The 22,508-nt window shown below is 38.5% G+C and overlaps 2 long non-coding RNA genes across 3 annotated transcripts; both read left to right on the top strand.

Moving 5' to 3' along the window:
• Positions 1-16,843: 16,843 nt before the first annotated feature.
• Positions 16,844-18,031, top strand: LOC122025489. Its single transcript, XR_006123734.1, has 5 exons — positions 16,844-16,914; positions 17,250-17,360; positions 17,564-17,617; positions 17,706-17,822; positions 17,945-18,031. It is a non-coding gene; the product is annotated as an uncharacterized LOC122025489 (long non-coding RNA).
• Positions 18,032-18,139: 108 nt separating this feature from the next.
• Positions 18,140-20,115, top strand: LOC122025368. 2 transcript variants are annotated; one of them, XR_006123679.1, is made up of 6 exons: positions 18,140-18,212; positions 18,292-18,486; positions 19,027-19,142; positions 19,208-19,273; positions 19,355-19,631; positions 20,095-20,115. It is a non-coding gene; the product is annotated as an uncharacterized LOC122025368 (long non-coding RNA). The 2 variants fall into 2 exon arrangements; XR_006123678.1 differs by having other exon boundaries at positions 18,147-18,212; positions 18,297-18,486.
• The last annotated feature ends 2,393 nt before the right edge of the window (positions 20,116-22,508 follow it).

Below are 22,508 nucleotides of genomic sequence, written 5' to 3'. Positions count from 1 at the left end.
TGGGATGCTATATTGTGGTAATCGTCTTTGTGTCCCTAATCAAGAACAACTACGAAGGAAAATTCTAGATGAAGCCCATAGAGCACCCTATGAAATGCATCCTAGTTCCACCAAGATGTATCAAGATTTAAAGGAACGCTTCTGGTGGTTTGGAATGAAGAGAGATGTTGCTAGATACATCAGTACCTGTCTGACGTGTCAACGGGTTAAAGCAGAACATCAGAAACCAGGCGGAGTTCTGCAGCCTATCCAAATACCAGAGTGGAGTGGGAGGATATATCTATGGACTTTATAGTAGGACTACCCAGAACTACGAATGGTTAGTATGTGATCTGGGTAATAATGGACAGATTAACCAAGTCTGCTCATTTCCTAGCTATCAGAATATCCTACTCTATTGAGCAATTAGCACATTTGTATGTGAAAGAGGTTATCCGATTGCATGGAGTTCCCAAAACCATAATTTCTGATAGAGATGGTCATTTTACTTCACACTTCTGGGAGTGTGTTCAGAGAGGTGTGGTTTAGCACTGCATTTCATCCCCAAACTGACGGGCAAACAGAACGTGTGAACCAAGTTTTAGAGGATATGCTACGAGCATGTGCTTTAGATTTCAAAGGAAGTTGGTGTCAATACCTATGCTTAGCAGAATTTGCATACAATAATAGCTATCAAGCTACTATCGGAATGACACCCTATAAGGCTCTATATGGGAGGAGATGTAGATCTCCTATCTATTGGTAAGAAGGTGGTGAAAAGAAAGAAATGGGACTCCAGACAGACCTTATCGAGGACATCACCAAAGTCATTCAGAACATTCGCAAGAGGATAGAAATGGCTCAGAGTCGGCAGAAGATCTATACGGATATGCGCCATAGACCACTGGAATTTGAGGTTGGGGACTTAGTGTTCCTCAAAGTAGCTCCTATGAAAGGAGTGATGCGGTTTGGAAAGAAAGGAAAGTTGAGTCCACGTTATGTGGGGCCATACCGAATCACTAGAAGGGTTGGCAAGGTAGCTTATGAGCTGGAACTACCTCAGGAAATGTTAGCTATTCATAATGTCTTTCATGTCTCAATGCTGAAGAAGCATGTTCCCGATACAAATCAAGTGATTGAGCCACAGATGGTACAATTTTAAGAGGATCTCAGTTTTGAGAGTCGACCTATTCAGATAATAGATCGAGAAGTTAAGAAACTGAGAAACAAAGAGATACCATTAGTAAAAGTGCTGTGGCAAAGTCAACAGTGTGAAAAAGCAACATGGGAATGCGAGGATGATATGAGACAGAAGTATCCACAGCTGTTCTAAGTTCAAGGACATACTTTTTATAAGGTATAGGGGATTGTAACTGTTGGATTTTTTGGGCCGCGAAAACCGCTTTTTCGCGTCACGGAAACCCCGAAACCCCAAGCCACCGAATCCGTGCGAAGTAAAATAAAACAAAAATATGAGTACGAGTTTACTAAAGCCTAGATCTAAACTAGGAGAAGAGCCTTTACCCTTGATGAGCGCCCTTCGCGAATCCCGCTCGTCCAAGGTGCCGGATCTCAAGATTGTCAAAGTAGACAATCCTCTAGAAGTATCCACACGAACAAACTAGGCGGAGAAACCTAACACAAAGGTGTGCTAGCACCTTAGTAAGGTTCAGCCAAGAGAGGAGAGGGAGAGCAAGAAGAGAGAGCAAGGAAGAAGATGAAGTGAATGCTCTTGAATGAAAAATCAAATTTTCATTCACTACAAAAGTGGTCGGCCACATTAAGGAGTGTAACTCCCTTTCATTAAATGTGGAGGCCATTAAGGAGGGGACTTGTAACCTCCATGAGGTGACACACACATGTGCCAACTATGATGATGTGGCACATCATCATTAGTCCTCCTAATGCCAACTCACAAATGAGGTGGCAAATAATCAAGTCAAACTTGACTCTTCCTCTTCCTCTCAAGTCAAGTCAAACTTGACTTAATCTCTCTCATGGTTGATCTAATCCAACCATTTAATTCAAGACAATTTAATATAATGAATCTAATTCATTTAATTAAATTGATTCAATGAGTCATAATCTAAATTAGACTCATTGAACACATGAATCAACTTGAGTCCAACTCAATTAGCCCAATTAGGATTACTCTTAATCCAATTTGATTCATCACATGAATCTAATCCTCTTGGTTCATTATATGAACCTAATCTCCATCTAATTGTCCTTAGTGTGTGACCCTATAGGTTCTTGTAACGTTGGCAATGCCCCTAAACCCATTTAGGAGCATAAGTAATGAGCGGTATCTAGCAACACATCATTACTACCCAAGTTACAAGAATGTTGAGATCCAACATCACCTTGTGACTACTAATTGTGACTCCTCACAATATATGACAAGTGTCCTTCTATCCTAGACATGTAGATTGATCAATATAAGGCATAGACCGTGTCATCCTTTGACCAATTTAAATCTTGATCTCCAAGTAGACTCACAAAATCAAATGAGCTCAATATATCATATTGACTCATTTGGGCATGGCCATGCATTTCGTGGTCTCACTCTATCAAAAATATCGATGTCGCTCCCGTCATATAGGAGGGATAGATCCCATCTACATCACTCACATCCCTCTGCATAATTAGTTACATATCCAGTAATCGCCTTTATAGTCCACCCAGTTACGGGTGACGTTAGACGAAACCAAAGTGCATAACTCCTTGTGTAGGGAACCATGTTGACTTCAGGTCTAAGGACTAGTAGTCATACTAATAGACACATGAGAAAGTATATGCCACTCATTTAACGATCCATGATACTTTCTCATGGCGGGTCATTCAGTATACATTCTCCAATGCATACCCATGTGTCAACTTGATATCTCTATATCCATGACTTGTGAGATCAAGTCATCGAGCTGACCTACATGCTAGTCTTATTGCATTAACATTGTCCCTGAATGTTAATACTCGACTAGGAATGATTAAGAGTAGTGTTCCCTATATCATCTCACTATCGATTCAACCAATCGATTGATATAGGTAAGAACCTTCTACTCAAGGACGCTATTATACTTAGTTTATTTGACACCAATACAAGTAAGTATAATAACCCCAAAACAAATGCCTTTATTTATATAAGAATATGATACAACAAGTCCATGATACAATCATCAAATCATTGGCTCTAAGGCTCTAACTAACAATCTCCCACTAGCACTAGTGTCAATCAGTGTAGGCTCTAAGCCTCAATGACCTAGTGTGACCATCATGCTTCCTCTATGCCAAAGCCTTGGTCAAGGCATCTGCGATGTCAACCTCTATAGGTACTCTGTAAATCTTCATATCTCCTCTCTCGATAATCTCTCGAATGAGATAGAAGCGCCGTAGTATGTGTTTGGTCCGTTGGTGTGAGCGAGGTTCCTTCGCCTGTGCTATAGCTCCATTGTTGTCACAATAGAGCACAATAGGGTCAGCGATACTGGGAACCACCCCAAGTTCAGTGATGAACTTGCGGATCCAAACTGCCTCCTTTGCTGCCTCTGATGCAGCAATGTACTCGGCCTCTGTCGTAGAATCAGCTACTGTGTCCTGCTTTGAACTCTTCCAGCTCACAACACCACCATTTATGCAAAACACAAACCCTGACTGCAATCAATAATCATCCTGGTCGGTCTGGAAGCTGGCATCACTATAACCCTTTACAACTACCTCGTCATCGCCTCCATATATCAAGAAATATTCTTTAGTCCTTCTCAAGTACTTAAGAATATTCTTAACCGCTATCCAGTGAATTTCACCTGGATCTGACTGTTAATTGCTCATCATGCTCAAAGCATACGAGACATCAGGATGAGTACATAGCATGGCGTATATGATAGATCCTATGGCTAAGGCATAAGGGATCTGATCCATGCGGTCTCTCTCCTCTCTAGAAGAGGGACCTTGAGTCTTCGAAAGACTCACACCATGTGGCATCGGCAGAAATCCCTTCTTGGAGTTCTGCATGGCAAACCGAAGTAATACCTTGTCAATGTATGTACTCTGACTTAGGCCAAGTAATCTCGTAGATCTATCTCTATAGATCTGTATGCCAAGAATGCGGGATGCTTCACCTAAGTCCTTCATTGAGAAACAAGTCCCTAGCCAAGTCTTGACAGACTGCAGCAAAAGGATACCTTTCCCAATGAGTAGTATGTCATCCGCATACAATATAAGGAAGATACTGTGCTCCCAACAACCTTCTTGTAGACACTAGTTTCATCTTCATTCTTGATGAAACCAAACTGTTTGATTGCATCATCAAATCGAATATTCTAGCTCCGAGAAGCTTGCTTTAGTCCATAAATGGACCTATGCATCTTGCATACTCTGCCAGTATGCTGTGGATCTACAAAACCCTCAAGTTGTGTCATGTACACATCCTCGAGCAGGTTTCCATTCAAAAACACGGTTTTGACATCCATCTGCCAGATCTCATAATCGTGGTACGCTGCAATAACAAGCATGATACGAATGGATTTAAACATCGCTACTGGAGAAAAGGTTTCATCATAGTCAATACCATGAATTTGCTTGAAACCTTTAGCTACCAAGTGACCCTTATAAATAAGTCCATCTATATCAGTCTTTCTCTTAAAGACCCACTTACACCCTATGGGTTTGACCCCTTAAGGTGGATCAACTAAAGTCCATACTTGGATGGTGTACATGGATTCCATCTCGGATCTCATGGCCTCAAGCCATTTCTCGGAATCTGATCTCATCACAGCTTCCTGATAGGGGGTAGGCTCATCCTCAATGAGCACAACGTCATCATGGTCAGACAAGAGAAATGAGTATCTCTCAGGCTGACGACGTACCCTATCAGATCTGCGAAGAGGTAGGTCTACTTGAACTGGTTGTTGTTCCTCAACTCCTTGTGGAACAACATCATCCACAACACTTTGTGGTTCTAGTTTAACTTCCATCGAGGCTTCAGTGCTATGGTTCACATCTTGAACTTCTTCAAGATCGAACGTACTCCCACTAGTCTTTCTAGAAACAAAATCCCTTTCTAGAAATACCCCAGTCTTAGCCACAACTATCTTGTGTTGAATGGGAATGTAGAAGTAATATCCCTTCGTTTCCTTGGGATATCCAATAAAATAGCACTTATCAGATTTGGGTCCCAGTTTGTCCGAGACTTGACGTCGAACGTAAGCCTCACAACCCCAAATCCTTATAAAAGACACCTGGGCATCTCTCCCAGTCCATATCCTATATGGTGTCTTTATTACAGCCTTAGATGGAACTTAGTTGAGAATGAAGGTTGCTGTGTCTAGAACATAGCCCCAAAGGAATGTAGGAAGATCTATGTGACTCATCATAGACCGTACCATATCTAATAGGGTATGATTCCTCCTTTCAGATACAGCATTCCACTATGGTGTTCCAGGAGGAGTGAGTTGGGATAGAATCCCACACTCAGTTAGATAGTCACGAAACTCATGGCTAAGGTATTCACCACCTAGATCTGATCGAAGTATCTTAATACTCTTGTCAATCTGGTTTTGTACTTCATTCTTGAATTCTTTGAACTTTTCAAAGGATTCTGACTTATGTGTCATCAGGTACACATAACCATATCTACTGAAGTCATCAGTAAATGTAATGAAATACCTATAACCACCTCTAGCAGTGACATTGAAAGGGCCACATACATCACTAAGTATAAGACCTAACAAGTCAGTCACTCTCTCAGTGTGTCCACTAAAGGGAGTCTTGGTCATCTTACCTAGAAGGCATGACTCACATGTCTCATATGATTCAAAATCAAATGAGTCCAGCAAACCATCCTTATGGAGCTGGGATAAGCAGTTGTCATTTATATGACCTAAACGACAGTGCCAGATATAGGTTTGGTTCATGTCATTTGACTTGAACCTCTTGGTACTAATGTTATAGATAAGGTTCTCAAGATCTAGAATATAGAGTCCGTTCATCAGATGTGCACTACAATAGAACATATCATTTAAATAAACTGAACAACATTTGTTCTTTATTATAAATAAAAAACCTTTCTTGTCCAAACAAGAAACTGAAATTATGTTCTTAGTTAAAGCAGGCACATAACAACATTCATCTAATTCTAATACAAGCCCAGAAGGCAGAGATAGATGATAAGTTCCTACAGCAACAGCAGCAACCCATGCTCCATTGCCTACGCGTAGGTCCACCTCGCCCTTCGTCAATGCCCTACTATTTCTTAGCGCCTGCACATTAGTACAAATGTGAGAAGCACATCCGGTATCTAATACCCATGATGAAGAAATAGATAGATTGACTTCTATAACATAGATACCTGAAGTGGAAGTCTCACTTCTCTTCTTCTTAAGATCTTCATGGTACACTTTGCAGTTCCTCTTCCAGTGCCCGATCTGACCGTAGTGGAAGCAAGTAGTATCCTTGGCGACCCCTCCTTTGGGTTTCAGTGTCTTGCCCTTGCCCTTGGCTTGGGACTTTCCTTTACCTTTGGGCTTGCCCTTGCCCTTATGTTTCTGAACCATCAGAATAGAGTTAGGCTTAACCTTCTTAAGGTTGAGCTCAGTAGTTCTCAACATGCTAAACAGCTCGGGCAGTGGCTTGTCAATTTCGTTCATATTGTAGTTCATAACAAACTGACTGTAGCTCTCTGGCAAGGACTGCAAGATCAAGTCAGTGTTGGTTAATCCTAGGAAAACGTACCGGTTCCACTCTATAAAAAAATTTTGTACAAGTGTCGAACCTTTCCTTAAATAACCTATTGTGTTCTTTAGAAGTTAAATTAGGAATCGCAGGCGGAACTTAACATCATTAATTCCAAATTTAACTTATCTGTTCTTAATGGTTTAGATTTGAATCGCAAACGGAACTTAACACTATTGATTCAAATCTACCTAGGTTATTAATTCCATAAATATTAATTTCCAAAATTGGCTTCCAGGACTGCATGGCAAGACACATGGCCTTCTTGGATATGGGAGCAACCACCACCGCCTAGGCAAAGCCTTTTAAAAAAAGCTAATATTTATTTCCTTAAATAACTCTAGGTTAACCAAAAAGAACAATCGAATCACAAATTCGAAAAAGAAGAAAACACAAAATCGAAAAATAAATTCAATTAAACTAGATCTAATTGCCTCTTGTATTTAGAATTCATACAAAGAAAAATAACTAGTATGATGCGGAAGAAAAATACTAGTTATACCTTCTCTTTGTAAGCTAATGACCTCAAGATCTTCTGCCGTATTCCTCGCCTCACCTTGGATGTTGTGTGGGCGACGATCCTCCAAGATGAACACCACCCAAAAGAGACCTTCCTCTTCCTCTAGAATTCGGCCACCACCACCACCACCACCAAGGAGAAGAGAACAAAGGGAAAGGAAGAAAGGAGAGGGCCGACCACCAAGAGATCACCCAAGCAAAAGAATAAGAGTTGTGTCTCATGAAGCCCCCTCACCCCTTCTTTTATATTACTTGCCCAAGGTAAATAAGGAAAAAAAATTTACAAAAAATAAAATCATCCAAGAGTTTTTCCTTTTCCCTTTTATTTTTCCTTTTCTTTCCTCTTGATTGAATCAATCACCAAAATTAATTGGATGATGATTTTATAATTTTAATATGGCCGGCCACCTTGCTTGGGCACCAAGAAAGGTTGGTCGGCCCCCACAAGAGAAAGAAATAAATAATTTTTATATAAAATTTTACAAGAAAAATTCTTATAAAATTCTATAAGCTCTCTTTCCTAAAGTAGGAGTTAAAAAAGGAAAGTTTCTAAAAATTAAAACCATGTTTTAAAATTTAAAAACTCTCTTATAAAATTTCCTTTTTTAACATGATGATAGAAAATTTTAATTTTAAAACTTATCTCCCTTTTTTTCTTAAACCATGAGGATGGTTAAAAAAGGAAAGTTTTAAAACTTTTAAAACTCTCTATTAAAACATGTGGCCTAATTCAAATAAGGAAAGTTTTAAAAATTAAAATCTCTCTTTTAAAACTTATAGTTTTCTTCAAAGAGAAGATTTTAAAAATTCAAAACACCCCTCCTATTTGAATTAATCTTGGTCGGCCCCTACAAGCTTGGTCACCAACCTATAGGGCCGACCCCTATAAGAGGATGTGGTCGGTCATTGCTTGGTCACCAAGCAATGGTCCGGCCCCCTTCTTGGACACCAAGAAGAGCCTTACATTTGGATGGACTTGAGGCTATAATGAGGCAACGACAGGGACCTAGAGGAGAAATTGGTTTTGGCCTTCCGATGAGCTTGAGTATCCCGTGCTCGCCCTGAACATACAACTCAAGTTCATCGATAATAACTCATTCCACTAAAGAGTTATTATCGCACTACCGCACCAATCCCAAATTACATTATGGGCTCCTTCTTATCATGAGTGTATTATTCTCCCTGTGTTTAAGATTATGAATGTCCACTAATTAAGTAAGTTACTGACAACTCACTTAATTAATATCTAGCTCCAAGAGTAGTACCACTCAAATTCATTGTCATGTTGGACTAGGTCCACCTGCAGGGTTTAACATGGCAATCCTTATGAGCTTCTCTTGGGGACATTCTCAACCTAGATAACTAGGACACAAATTCCTTCTATAATCAACAACACACACTATAAGTAATATCATTTCCCAACTTATCGGGCATATTGATTTATCGAGCTAAACCTCACCCTTTGATAAGTCAAAGAAATAAATATTAAATATATGTGCTTGTTATTATATTAGGATTAAGAGTACACACTTCCATAATAACTAAGGTTTAGTTCTTTTACTAAGTCAGTACAAAAAGAACTTACCTAAATGATTCTACTCAATACACTTAAAGTGTATCAATGGAATTTATTAGTCAAGATAAATTAATACTTAATTAGACTACGACTATACTGATGATTTATTCCTTTCCATCTTAGTCGCGAGCAACTGTTTATAATTCATAAAGAACTGACAACATGATCTTTTGAGTGTGACACCACACTCCATGTTATCTACTATATAAATTAATTGAACAATTACATTTAACAAATAAATACAGAAATTGACCAATGTGATTCTTTTATTTCAACAAATAAATGTTTACAAAAGTTAGTCTTTTAGTATACACTCTAACAGTCAGTGGCCAGCTCTTGGCCAAGGGGAAATCCCAACCTTTGTAGGTTTTCTATGTACCCAATCATCTTGAGTACATATGGGCCTACGGGATTCCCATCTTGCATCTTACACTGAAACAGTGCCTTAGAGATCTCGAATCTCTCGTGCCTCGGTTGTCCTTGATATAGTTGACGAAGATGTTCAACCATATCATAAGCACCCATCAACTCGTGTTACTTCTGAAGCTCAGAGTTCATGGTCGCGAGCATAAGACATGACACATCTAATGCGTCATCTTGATGCTTCTTGTAAGCATCACGGTCAGCTCGCGTGGCAGGAGGTGCCTCCGGAATGGCCTGCTCCAGAACGTACAGTTTACGTTCTTGTGTGAGAACGATTCTCAGGTTCCTGTACCAGTCCAGGAAATTAGCTCCGTTGAGCTTGTCCTTCTCAAGGACAGAACGCAGGGAGAAAGAGTTCGTATTTGACGTCATGGTTATCTACAATAGAAAAATGTAGAAAAATAAATATCATATTCTATTAATCATTTAATTAGGCCTTTAATTAAATGGTGCTCCCATTGAATTCTATAATTCAAGTGGAACAAGATCCACATCATACTACGCCTTGAGTTAGCTTTGGCTAAATCACCCAAGACTTAATATGATCGGTAGGTAACTAATTACCAATTACATCTCTATGCAACTCTTGTTTATAGGATCAAAATCCACATTTATATTAAAACTCGAGTTAGCTTTGGCTAATACACCCAAGAGTTAATATAAACGTGATTTTGACCTATCTACCAACCATTGGAAAATGCCTATAGTTAAATCGATCCAATTGAGTTAACTAGTTACTCAATCTAATTGAGTTGTACTCACCCATGCGTTGATAGGCGGGACCAAGATTGTCCCTCCGTACCCTACCAAGATAATATGTGTTGCTCTACTTTGGCAGATTCAACAACAACTTGTGATCAAGGTAGTGATAGGTATCGCGACATGGTAGGCATTACGAGTTGACGTGATTGAGATCTAATCTAATCGACGAGGTGTATCATATACGCGATTTAGATCTAATCTAATCGTTAGGGCGCATCATGTACACAATTTAGATCTAATCTAATCATTAAGGCGCTAATTAATTACTATTCTAGCATGCATCACATATACACACACAAGCAATTAATTAAATATTTTGTGATTAGTCATGGCCCTACTACGATCTTCTCAAGCCAATGAGAAGATCGGATGGTCAACCTAAGGTCAACAGCTTCTCAAGCTCCTTCCTTTGACCATCTTGTGTTGCTCGCGCCCTCCTCGTAACTCCGTCTCGAGTGGATCTTCCACCGCTCCAATTTGTACATTACAAAGGTGAAACTCAAGTTACATTCGAGTCTAAACTATTTACAACAGGAATATAAAAATAGGAAAGGCACGACGCGCAGGTTGCGTATCATATACAACACGTACATCACAGAAAATGGCACGCAGGCCATAATATGAATTACAATACAAATTTCCAATCTAATTGGGTCTTTTGGGCCATGATCATCACAAAATAATACATAATTCTAAATTATGTAATTTCTATAAATTTTTGTAATTTTTCTTACAATTTTTACAATTTTTATGAGTAAAAATTCTCGGCGGCCCCATTTAGCGATTTTCGGGTGCAATCGCGGAACAAAGCCCCTTGCGGGGTCAGGGGCAGCACCCCTACCATCGCGAGTGTTCCTTAGCGATCCTACAACGCCTTAGCCCGCTGTCCCAAAATAATTTGGGGTGAAACCTTGCCATTTCTAAAATATCTTCTCAATAGTCGAAGCCTATAAGTGTCTAAACACTTGTGCTTCGCTTCTACGAGAAAAATACCCATAAAAACTATAAAATTCATAAATTCACAGAAAGTTACAGATCTATAATTTTCATAAAAATACAAATTAAAACATGTATACGCTTCGTACGTGGCTCTGATACCACTTGTAGGATTGAAAATAATTTAGATATCTCCACAATTGCATGATATTGTCCACTTTGGGCCTAAGCCCTCATGGTTTTGCTCTTGGGCTCTCCCCAAAAGGCCTCATGCCAATGGAGATATCTTTTCTCTTATAAACCCATGATCTTTCCCATCTGTTTCCAATATGGGACTATGTTTGCAACCTTGCAACCCCAACACAGATCTCAAGGTATCGCTGGTCAAATACCATCAATTAGGGCATAATCTTGGCCCCATTCAGCAGAAGTTCCTCTACTAAAGCTCTTAAGGGCATGTCCTTAGTCGTTTCTTCACCGTTCTTCCATGAGAGGACCCCTAGACCATAGAGAGTGAGATCCAACCTATGCTCTTCTTGAATTGGGTCTTGGGATAGCTCCACGATGAATAGGATGCCCTCTTCACTTGAAAAATCCTCTCGATGACCTGTAAAATTTAGATCCACGGGAGAATGCAAGGGACCCGCCCCCATGCAGGTGTTGGTTGCTACTCGGAAAACCTAGAGGTTCCACTGTACAAAAATTTTGTACAAAGGTCTGAACCTTTTCCTAGCTACCATGTGTTCTTTTAAATTAAATTTTGGATCACCTGCGGAACTTAACACGTTTGATCCAAAACTTAATCTATTTGTTCTTTTAGGTTTTGACTTGGATCTCCTGCAGAACTTAACACGTTCGACCCAAATCACCTTAAGTTATTAATTCCATTAAATATTAATTTCCATAATCAGTTCCCAGTACTGACGTGGCGAGGCAAATGGCCTTCTTGGATATGGGAGCAACCACCACCGACTAGACAAAACCTTTTATAGAAATCTAATATTTAATTTCCTAAAATAACTTTAGGTTAACCGAAAAGAATAATCAAATCACAAGGAAAATAAAAAAAACACAACTTCGAAAAATATATTCGAAATACTAGAACGTAAGCCTCTTGTATTTGGTATTATTTCCAAAAATAACTAGTATGATGCGGAAAGAAAAATTACTAGTTATACCTTGTAGAAAAACCTCTTGATCTTCTACCGTATTCCTCTTCTAACCTCAGACGTTGTGTGGGCAACGATCTTCCGAGATGAGAAACCACCAAGCACCTTCTTCTCCTCCTAGCTAGGTTCGGCCAAAACAATAAAGCTTCACCAAGGAAGAAGAAAAACACCAACCAAGCTCCAAGAGATGCAAGCTTTCTCTCCTTCTTCTTCTTCTTCTCCAAGTAGTATCCGGCCTCCACAAGAGCTCCAAGCAATAGAGAGTTTCGGCCACCACAAAGAGGAAGAGGAGAAGAGATGATGGCCGGCCACAACACCAAGGAAAAGAGGGAGAGAAATAATAGATGTTCATCTCATGAAGGCACCCCCACCCCTTCTTTTATATTCCTTGGCCTTGACAAATTAGGAAATTTAATTACAATAAAATTTCCTTAATTTCTTTGACATGATTTAATTGAGAAAAAATAAAATAAAATTTCCCAATTAGATCAATATTGGCCGGCCACATTAAGAGAAATAAATTTAGACAAGTTTTAATCAACAAATTAAAACTTTCTAATTTGTTTCCGGAAATTTTAAAAAATAAAATTTCTCTTCAAAAAATCTCTTCATGGTTGATAATAAGAAATTTCTATAATTTTAATTTTACAACATGTAAATAATTTTTAAAGAGAAAATAAAATATCTCACCAATCTACAAATAAGGAAAGAGATCTAATCTCTTTCTTTAATCTTTTGTAGATCCTTTTCAAGAGAGATATTTTAATTTTAATTCTCTTTAATAAATTATATCTTCCACGTAATAAAAATTAAAATTAAAAATATATTTTAATTTAATTATGGCCGGCCCTACTAGCTTTGGTTCAAGCTAGGGCCAGCCACCCTAAACCCATGCTTAGGCCGGCCCTAGCTTGGTTCCAAAGCTAGCTTGGCCGGCCCCCTTTAGGTGGGTACAGGAGGTGGGTATAGGTGGGTATAGTACTCTATAAATAAGAGACTACGATAGGGACCGAGAGGAGGAATTGGTTTTGGTCACCCGATAAAATTAAGCATCCCGTGTTCGCCCCGAACACACAACTTAATTTTATCAATAATAATTCATTCCACTAGAGAACTATTATTGAACTACCGCACCAATCCCAAATTACATTTTTGGGCTCCTTCTTATTATGAGTGTGTTAGTTTCCCTGTGTTTAAGATATCGAATGTCCACTAATTAAGTGAGTTACTGACAACTCATTTAATTAATATCTTAGTCCAAGAGTAGTACCACTCAACCTTATCATCATGTCGGACTAAGTTCACCTGCAGGGTTTAACATGACAATCCTTATGAGCTCCTCTTGAGGACATTATCAACCTAGTATCTCTAGGACACAGCTTCCTTCTATAATCAACAACACACACTATAAGTGATACCATTTCCCAATTTATCGGGCTTATTGATTCATCGAACTAAATCTCACCCATTGATAAATTAAAGAAATAAATATCAAATATATGTGCTTGTTATTATATTAGGATTAAGAGCACACACTTCCATAATAACTGAGGTCTTTGTTCCTTTATAAAGTCAGTATAAAAGAAACGACCTCAAATGGTCCTACTCAATACACTCTAAGTGTACTAGTGTAATTATACAGTCAAGATAAACTGATATCTAATTACACTACAACCTTCTAATGATTTGTTCCTTTCCATTTTGGTCATGAGCTTCTGTTTATAATTTATAAGGTACTGATAACATCATCTTCTACATGTGATACCACATGCTATGTTATCTACAATATAAATTAATTGAACAACTACAAAAAAATGTAGATAATTTGACCAAATGTGATTTTTTATTCAAAACAAATGTTTACAAAAGCTTAGGCTTTCAGTATACATTCCAACAATCTCCCACTTATACTAATGACTAAGCTGCCATATCTTCTACCATATATCTGATTCCCTTTCCCTCCACATGCCGATCGAAAGCTTTCGCCGGAAGGGCCTTAGTGAAAGGATCTGCCAGGTTATCCGCTGATGCAATCTTGGCGATGACAACTTCTCCTCGCTTCACGATATCTCGTATCAGGTGGTACTTGCTCTCTATATGTTTACTTGCCTTATGAGCTCGTGGTTCCTTCGAGTTTGCAACTGCACCGCTATTATCACAATAAATTGTGATGATTTTGGGCAAACCAGGAATCACATCTAAGTCCATTAGAAAGTTCCTGAGCCATACTGCTTCTTTAGCTGCCTCAGAGGCTGCTACATATTCAGCTTCCATGGTTGAGTCCGATACGCATTTCTGCTTAACACTCCTCCATGAAATGGCTCCACCTCCTAAAGTAAACACATAGCCTGATGTAGACTTACTATTGTCCCTATCTGATTGGAAATCTGAATCCGTGTAACCCACAGGGAGCAAATCGTCTGCTTGGTAAATTAGCATATAATCTCTAGTCCTTCTCAGGTACTTTAATATATTCTTTACCGCAGTCCAATGTCCTTGTCCAGGGTTACTCTGATATGTGCTGACCATGCCCACGGCAAAACAAATATCAGGTCTCGTACATAGCATTGCATACATAAGGCTTCCTACAGCCGAAGCATAAGGAACTACTTTCATGTCTTCTATCTCCTTTGATATCTTTGGAGACATCTCTTTAGATAGAGCTATTCCATGCCTAAAAGGTAAGAAACCTTTCTTGGAATCCTGCATACTAAAACGAGCAAGGATTGTATCTATATATGAAGCTTGGGACAGACACAACATTCTTTTCTTGCGATCCCTTATCACTTTGATCCCAAGAATGTGTGCACACTCTCCTAAGTCCTTCATATCAAATTGTTTGGACAACCATACCCTTACGTCTGATAATACCTTGACATTGTTGCCAATTAACAAAATATCATCTACGTATAGTACAAGAAATACCACCACGTTTCCGTTACACTTCTTGTATACACAAGACTCATCCGGACACTGAATAAATCCATATGACTGGATTACTTCATTAAACCGAATGTTCCAAGACCTTGAAGCTTGCTTCAGTCCATAAATGGACCGATTGAGCTTGCACACTAGATGCTCTTTGCCTTTTTCAATGAACCCTTCTGGTTGCTTCATATGGATGTTCTCTTCAAGACTTCCATTAAGGAAAGCTATCTTGACATCCATTTGCCAAATCTCATAATCCATATGAGCAGCAATGGATAAGAGTATCCGGATAGACTTAAGCATGGCTACCGGTGAAAAGGTTTCCTCATAATCGATTCCCTCTTTCTGAGTATACCCTTTCGCAACAAGCCTAGCTTTGAAAGTTTCTACCTTCCCGTCTGTCCCTCTTTTCCTTTTGTAGATCCACTTGCATCCAACGGCTTTTACACCATCAGGTGGTTCTACAAGCTCCCAGACCTTATTAGAGTACATAGACTCTATTTCAGAATTCATCGCCTTTTGCCAAGATGCTGCATCTATATCTTGGAGTGCTTCGTCATATGTTTGGGGATCAGGTTCATATTTACCCGGGATCAAGTCCGAAGACTCTCCCAAAAACATGAATCTTTCAGGCTGCCACTACAACAAAAATGTTAAACGACAACACCACAAAGACAACGGTTTTAGAAGAAACTGTTGTAAATTTGGTAAAAGACAACGGTTTTAGATAAAACCGTTGTCTTTGAGCTCCCATAAAATACAAAAGACAACGGTTTTGTGAAAACCGTTGTCGTTGAACAATATTTTTTTAAATCAACAACGCATTTTACAACGGTTATCTAAAACCGTCGTCTTTAAGCACTTTTTTAGGCGATATGACAACAGTTTTGTAAACCGTTGTCTTTTACTTTATTCTTTCGGTGTTTTTCCCTCTCTGTGAAAAATTTTTGGCGCCGTGTTTTCCGCCTTAGCCTTCCTGAACCCCTCTTATCCATTTTTATTTCCCTCTCTCCATACGATCTCTTCACGCTCCTGCTACCGAAAACCTAAGCATCTTCATTCAACCCCTCTCCGGCGAACCCCTCTCCACAAATTTTTAAGTGGAGAGGAGGTGGAGGAAGGTGATGAGTTTGTTCACCGGAACATGCGCCAATGACGAGAACTCGCCGAACCTTGTTTGCTAGCTTGACTGCGTCTAGGGCATGGTCGATGCTCTCTCTTTTGTCCGGTGGAAGTGTCATCAGGTTAATGTCTCCCTTCACCTCTTTCCTCTGCTTACTCATTAGGGTTTCATCTTACCTGCTTCTTGATGAGGATGTTGTCGTTGAGATCTCCGAACATGAACTCGTCATCATTGTGGAGGAGTTTGGGTGAGGGGGACGAAGAGGGGACGAACCGAAGCCAATCCCCAAGGGGAAAACCAAATCTCCGGAGCAAATCTTCCCGGTCATCTCGCCGTCGAGTGCATTCTTGATTTGTTCGCCCCCCAGTTTTCAGGGCTGCGTTAGTTGAGCACCGTACGGCAGATCGAGATGTGGATTTCCTGGGCGACGCGGATGCGGGCCTCCTTCGGAGCTTTCTTCCTTTGGCTCGTCACTTTGGTCTACTTCACTCAGGTTCCCTTCCTTTGGCTCTTATTTCCGACCTTGTAGAGTAGGGCTTCTTTGTCGATTCATTCTTGTACCTGCCTTTTTGGTAGTTTTCATTGATCTTGTTTCTCTATAAAAGACGTAATTTCGATCGTCATTTTTATATACTTTGGCAGGGTTTCAGATCCTTTGTGTGGACTGCAATTTCTTACCAGATGAAAGACATACTGAAGTTATCGCCGTCTTCATCACAGTTTCTAGTTTCTGTTGCTCATTCTCCATGGAGTATCAAACCAATTTATGGGTAACCACTTAACCGTCTTGTGTTTGGTCCACTTAACCGTCTTGTGTTTGGTGGTTCGATGGATCTTATTGCCTGCTGCTTGCGTTGTGATTGGTACTTCAACACTTACAGACAAATGATCTGCATTTTATGTTAGCAATCACAATATGTAGCCAATTTATCTTATAAAATTGTTTTAGTAATCTGTACGCAATTCTAATTCATGACTCTTTTGTTGTTGATGTGCATGTTATCATGAGCTTGCTAACGGTTAAATTATACTAACTCGACGTGTTTATTTCTTTTGGAACACTAAACTTTAAATGACTTGGTCTTTGTATATTTTCTCATAATAGATACACATAGCTGGACTCACAAGAACATTTGGGCATTATGTGTGAGATCATACTGTTTCTGATATTGATGCATGAAGGTGCATAACTTGTTGAGCAACACAAGGCAAATATGTCAGTATAAATTTCTTAAAACATAATATTTCATATCAAATTGTTTCCATATTTGTGATGCTGCTAAATGCATTTCTATTACTTACATTTGCATTGCTCGTATGAATTAGCTTATCCACCCAAATCAAAGAATAAAGGAAAACAAATGTCAAACACGATTGTTCTCATGGTGATAATTATTTTTTCTTGTTGAACTCACACAGGATATTACTCTTGGTGTTTCCCTTGGTTCAGCAACCCAGATCTCCATGTTTGTTGTAAGGATTTAATTTGATGTAGCTTTGAAATGAAATGTTGTGTATATGTTAAAGAATAGCTTACAATGTACTAATTTGCCCTTTTAAGGTTCCATTATGTGTTATGGTGGCTTGGATAACGGGAATCAAGATGGATCTTGATCTTAATCTGTTAGAAACTGGCTCATTGATCATGGCAATACTAGTAATAGCATTCACGTTACAGGTAACTCATTGGGGTATGCTTGTTAGTTACACTAACTTCTGTTGTTGTTTTTCAGTTATTTTGAAATGCTAGGATTCAACCAAAATTCTTCCTGCAAGACTCAACTAATGGTACTTTTACAGGATGGAACTTCACATTACTTAAAGGGGCTTGTTCCCTTGCTGTGCTACTTGGCAATTGGTGCATGCTTCTTTGTTTTCAAATCCCCACTTGAGTAAGTCTCAAAAAAATTAAGTCTCCTCCTTAAGTGCATCTTTTTCATCATTATGGTTCAAATTTATGAACTCTGATATAAATTTAACTGACGAATACATGAAGGCATCAGCCAACAAGTTCCATAACCAGAACAGCTGTAGTGATTGTGGCCTAGCTAATAGCTAGTAAAAAATGGTAAAATATTCTTCATAATTACCCATTAATTTCCTACTTGTTGGCTTTACTCTTGAATTCAACACGTACTTGCTTGCAGAGTAGGAGCTGGCGAATTGCTGCTTCAACCAAACCATATTCCCCTGAACAAATTGAGTCTTACAATAACTTTTTTACATATACTTTTAATTTGAGTTTTGCTTAGTTGCTTTCGTTTACCTCATGACAGGTGATGCTGAGACGGTTTTGTCCTCGTAAGACTACTCTACTGTTTGTTATACGAGATAAAACAAGGGTGAATATTTTCATATGTGCATTTTTCAGCTTCCGTATTGGAGACTCCTAATCTAATGAAAATGAGTATTCATGTGCATTTTTAAAACAACGATTTTTAAAAACGAAAGCAACATATGGTATAGGTCACGAATATTTTCACTTGTGACGAGTTGAAATGATATCAGCTGGTTCTAACAGTTATACTGATCCATAAAATTGGTATAGTTAGCACAATTTGGTTTATGCCAATGTTAGTTCAGATCTTATTATAGGTTTGTAAAGGTTATATGAAAATGATTCACATGGTATAGGCCATCAACTAGCTGGTAAAATCAGTCTTGTTCAAAGTTTTGGACCATGGTCACTCTGGCTTGTTATGCCCAAAGAGAGTAGCACAAACAACACCACTAAATTAGAAGTTGAAGCTTAACTAAATATACCAAACTTGATTTCCTCTTGTTAGAGTCAAGTTTATTATGTTCTAGTGTACAATTTTGTTCATACTACTGTGGCTTTAGTTTTGCTGATAGTTTCATGCTATGTGATGGCCTTATTTCAGTCACAATTGAATGAGGCTATTTTAAGAGAGGATTATGGAGAAGCTGCAAAGCTGAAGTTGGCCATAACTGGTGCTACAAAAAGGATATTGTTGGAGCAGCATTGACTATTATGAATGTATGAAACTTGTCTTATACACTTATTGTATTTAATTTATATTCTAAGCACTCTTGTTGCCACAGAGAGCTATAGAGGAAGAGCGATACATCGATGCAACTTTCATTCGTGATCATGTTGGGGCAGGACTGGTCAGTTTATTGGAATTAACTTGTTGCCAATTCTTACATCATCTCCATTAAGCTATGCTTGTCCCAATTTTTTGGTTTCAGCTACATGAAGCTATTCACTCCATTGAGCTTTATTCATTTTGCTATATGCAAGGCTATAACAGTGGTTGCCAATTCTTATATATTGATTGAAAAAAATTCTTCAAATGTTGAACGCATACAGAAACTTAAAGCAATGTTCAGAAAGGGTGCATGCGACTTAAATACTGATGAAAAAGGTAGTTGCTCAGTATACTGCTTTGTGGTTTTTATGCAAACTGCACATCCTCAAGCTTTGAGATCTTACTAGAGTGTTGCTGCTGTAATGTTGAGACATAAGGTACATGACTTCCTCTATGATTCCTTCTTTTTGTTGCTGCTGTTAGCTATTCGATCTAGCTGCTTTCACATAATACATGGTTTAAGATATAATGTCAAGTTTATATATTCATCAACTTTTTTCATGCTCACTTGCTTGACTACTCATGAAAATGTGAAGCGGCAACGTTTCTCGTGCTTATTTGTCCATTCTTTTACTTAAACATTTCAGAAGGTCTAGATTTATGTACGTACTTCACAATTTGGTTTCTACTGTACAAAAGATGCAAAGCTGCAAGAAGTTTATAATTATTTATACATGTTGATAAGTTTTCTACTTTTGGAGCTTGTTTGTTTCAATTACCAATTTAGTTTGTAGTGGTTTATTAGATTTATTCGTTTCAATTATCAGTTTGCAATGATTATCAGTTTATACATGCATGTTTATACTTTTTTCTATGGCTTTAATTATATTTTATTTTCAGAAAAGGGAGAAAGCTGGGTTTGTAAGCTAAGTCTATGAAATTCTGTATGCAGAAAATGGACCAGTACGTGAAGATGGTTGTGGTCTGATAAACTTAATTTTATGGTCTTATCTTTTGTGGTTATGGTCTGATAAACTACTTGTGGTCATGTTTGGATAGCTTGTAGTAATTGTAGAAGTTTATAAATTTAAGTGAATGTACATATATGTTGTACCAGTTTTTGATTGAGACAAGATGTATAAAAGACAACTGAATGTATATATGTTGAAAACAGTTTTTGTGAATGTATATATGTTGTACCAGTTTGTGTTCAAAAGAATTATAATGTTTTATCTATTCGTGATGCATTTTCTAATCAACATAGACAACGATTTTTTAACCGTTGTGAAAAGTATTCAAAGACAATGATTTTAAACTAAATTTTGAAGAAAGACAACAGTGTATTTGTTGTCAAAAGCATATCTGCGATCAAATTTTTGCAAAACTGGCAATTACAACGGTTTTATACTGTTGCAGAACTGTTATCTTTGGTATTAAAAGACAACACTTTAAATCCGTTGCATGACTGTTGTCTAATGTGGTCAAAGACAACGGTTTCAAACCGTTGTCTTTTACTACACATTTAACAATAGTGTCAGTTACAACGGGTTTAAAGGGCCTATGACAACGGTTTTTAACCGTTGTCTTTTAATATTTTTGTTGTAGTGTGCCTTACAACCCTCCCACTACGACGAGGCACTGTCTGTGGTTGTGTATCATGTGTGACACGTGTTGCAGTCTCTTGTGGTACTTCATCTTGTACTGTTGGTACTAAAGTAGACGTGTCCTCTCTTAGTTCTTCTAAAACAACTTTACTACTGGGCTTGTGATCCATTATATAGTCTTCTTCTAAAAACTGGGCATTGGTGCTAACAATGACCTTCTGGTCTTTAGGACTATAAAATAAACCACCTTTCGTTCCTTTGGGATATCCTACAAACACGCGAACTTCTGTACGGGATTCTAACTTATCAGCATCTGGTTTCAGCACATGTGCTGGACTACCCCAAATCCGAATATGTCTTAGACTGGGTTTTCGCCCATTCCACAATTCTATGGGAGTAGAAGAAACTGATTTAGAAGGTACTAAGTTCAGAACGTATACTGCTGTTTCCAGAGCATATCCCCAAAACGAATTTGGTAATTCTGAATAACTCATCATCGATCTAACCATCTCCATAAGAGTCCTATTCCTTCGTTCTGCTACACCATTCTGTTGGGGTGTTCCAGGTGCAGACAATTGGGATTGAATCCCGACCTCTGATAAGTAATTCCTAAACTCTCCTAAGAGGTATTCGCCACCACGATCAGATCGTAGTGTCTTGATACTTTTACCTAATCGTTTTTCCACATCAGCCTTGTATTCTTTGAACTTATCAAAGCACTCGTACTTGCGGCGCATTAGGTAAATGTATCCATATCTTGAATAATCATCTATAAAAGAGACAAAATATTCCAAATCACCTCTTGCCTGGACAGACATAGGACCACACAAATTAGAATGAACCAATTCTAACACTTCTTTGGCTCTTTACCCCTTGGCCTTGAACGGTCTCTTAGTCATTTTACCTTCCAAGCAAGATTCACAAGTTGAAAAATTTTCCAACTTTAATGAACTCAAAAGTCCATCAGCTATAAGCCTCTAAATCCTACTTAAGTTAATATGACCAAGCCTTAGATGCCAAAGATATGCTTGGTTCATTTCCGAAGGTTCTTTTCTTTTATTAGAGCTAGAAGATGAGTTATAAATTTCCATGTTTTGCCTTGTGGAAGAAATTGGATTTAAAATATACAAATTGCCAACTAATGCACCAGAACAGATAATCACTTTATTTCTTTTAATAATTACATCATTACTGAAAGAAACTGAATATCCATCTAAAAACAGTTTAGAAACTGAAATTAAATTCTTTCTAAAACTGGGTACATAAAGATAATTTCTTAAAATCAAATTTCTATTTCTATTAAAAGATAAGTAGACGTCTCCCACTGCAACAGCTTCCACCTTAGTAGCATTGCCCATGTAGACGGTAATCTCTCCTTCAGATAGTCGTCGGGTTTCCTGGAACCCCTGCAAGGAATTGTAGACATGATCAGTGGCTCCCGTATCTACACACCAGGTGCTGGTAGATAACACCGCTAAACATGTTTCAACAACTAGAGCATGAGATATACCTTTGTTGTTCTGATTCCTACGAAGACAGTCCGCCTTCCAATGCCCTGACTGCTTGCAGATGAAGCATTTGCCCTTCGGCTTCTTCACTCCAGCTTTAAATCCTGTACTCTGAGATTTATTCACTTTCTTTGCTGAGCCACCTTGTTTCTTCTTCTTCTTTCCTCTCGGTTTAGAAGTAGAACCATTCTCAGCATAGTGA

This window comes from Zingiber officinale, chromosome 9B, assembly GCF_018446385.1.
Source record: "Zingiber officinale cultivar Zhangliang chromosome 9B, Zo_v1.1, whole genome shotgun sequence".
NCBI classification, from domain to species: domain Eukaryota; kingdom Viridiplantae; phylum Streptophyta; class Magnoliopsida; order Zingiberales; family Zingiberaceae; genus Zingiber; species Zingiber officinale.
This window is presented reverse-complemented; position numbering and strand designations above follow the sequence as displayed.